Here is a 2,286-nt window from a genome sequence, read left to right on the forward strand (position 1 = left end):
AAATGGGTCAGAGGAGCAAAGGGATCTAGGGTCTACATTGACAACTCAGTAGAAATAGCAAATAAGGCCACAAGAATTCAGGCAATACACTGGGGTTCGTGTATAGAAGAAAAAGGAAGCTATGGTAAACTTGGAGAGGGCTGGTTAAACCAGATGTGGGAGTGTTGTGCACAGTTTTAACTTCCACATTACAAGGACAGGACAACCCAGTGTGCACAGCAAGCTTTCACAAACAATAAAATGATAATATTCAGTCACTCCATTCTTGTACTTGTGATTGAACGATAAATATCAGCTAGGATACAGGGGTATTTCCCTGGGTGGGCTTTACAATAATGCTATGGTACCTTGTACATCCACCCAAGACATCAGATGGTGCAGAGATAGTAGGAACTGCAGATGCTGGAGAATCTGAGATAACAGGATGTAGAGCTGGATGAACACAGCAGGCCAAGCAGCATCAGAGGAGCAGGAAGGCTGACGTTTCGGGCCGAGACCCTCCTTCGGACATGGGGGAGGGGAAGGGGGTTCTGAAATAAATAGGGAGAGAGGGGGAGGCGGATAGAAGATGGATAGAGGAGAAGATAGGTGCAGAGGAGATAGACAGGTCAAAGAGGCGGGGATGGAGCCAGTAAGGGTGAGTGTAGGTGGGGAGGTAGGGAGGAGATAGGCCAGTCCAGGGAGGACGGACAGGTCAAGGGGGCGGGATGAGGTTAGTAGGTAGGAGATGGGGGTGGGGCTTGAGGTGGGAGGAGGGGATAGATGGGAGGAACGACAGGTTAGGGAGGCGGGGACGAGCTGGGCTGGTTTTGGGATGCGGTAGCGGGAGGGGAGATTTTGAAGCTTGTGAAGTCCACATTGATACCATTGGGCTGCAGGGTTCCCATGCGGAATATGAGTTGCTGTTCCTACAACCTTTGGGTAGCATCGTTGTGGCACTGCAGGAGGCCCAGGATGGACATGTAGCCTGAGGAATGGGAGGGGGAGTTGAAATGGTTCGCGACTGGGAGGTGCAGTTGTTTAGTGCGAACCGAGCGTAGGTGTTCTGCAAAGCAGTCCCCAAGCCTCCGCTTGGTTTCCCCGATGCAGAGGAGGCCACAACGGGAACAGTGGATGCAGTATACCACATTAGCAGATGAACATCTGCTTAATGTGGAAAGTCTTCTTGGGGCCTGGGATGGGGGTGAGGGGGGAGGTGTAGCACTTTCTGCGGTTGCAGGGAAAAGTGCCGGGTGTGGTGGGGCTGGAGGGGAGTGTGGAGCGGACAAGGGAGTCCCGGACAGAGTGGTCCCTCCGGAAAGCAGATAAGGGTGGGGAGGGAAAGATGTCTTGTGGTGGGGTCGGATTGCAGATGGCGGAAGTGTCGGAGGATGATGCGTTGGATCCAGAGGTTGGTGGGGTGGTACGTGAGGACGAGGGGGATTCTGTTTTGGTTGTTATTGCGGGGAGGGGGTGTGAGGGATGAGTTGCGGGAAATTTCTCTTTCAATTCCTCCCACTTCCTACAGACAAAGGGGGTGGCCATGGGTACCCGCATGGGCCCAAGCTATGCCTGCCTCTTCGAAGGTTACATGGAACAATCCCTCTTCCGTACCTACACTGGCCCTAAACCCCACCTCTTCTTCCGTTACATTGATGACTGTATCGGCGCTGCCTCGTGCTCCCACGAGGAGCTCGAACAGTTCATCCACTTCACCAACACCTTCCACCCCAACCTTAAGTTCACCTGGACCATCTACAATGCCTCTCTCTCCTTCCTGGACCTCTGTCTCCATCTCTGGCAACCACCTGGAAACCGATATCCATTTCAAGCCCACCGACTCCCACAGCTACCTAGAATACAACTCCTCCCACCCACCGTCCTGCAAAAATACCATCCCCTATTCCCAATTCCTTCGCCTCCGCTGCATCTGCTCCTGAGATGAGGCATTTCACTCCTAGACATCCCAGTTGTTCTTGTTTTTTCAAGGACCGCAACTTCCCCTTCACAGTGGTTGAAAACTCCCTCGACCGCATTTTTGCGTTTCCCGCAACTCATCCCTCACACCCCCTTCCCGCAAATAACAACCAAAACAGAATCCCCCTCGTCCTCACGTACCACCCCACCAACCTCCGGATTCAACATATCATCCTCTGACACTTCCGCCATCTGCAATCCGACCCCACCACCAAAGACATTTTTCCCTCCCCACCCTTATCTGCTTTCCAGAGGGACCACTCTCTCCATGACTCCCTTGTCTGCACCACACTCCCCTCCAGCCCCACCACACCCGGCACTTTTCCCTGC

Source organism: Rhincodon typus, chromosome 9 (assembly GCF_021869965.1).
Source record: "Rhincodon typus isolate 14 chromosome 9, sRhiTyp1.1, whole genome shotgun sequence".
Lineage (NCBI taxonomy): Eukaryota > Metazoa > Chordata > Chondrichthyes > Orectolobiformes > Rhincodontidae > Rhincodon > Rhincodon typus.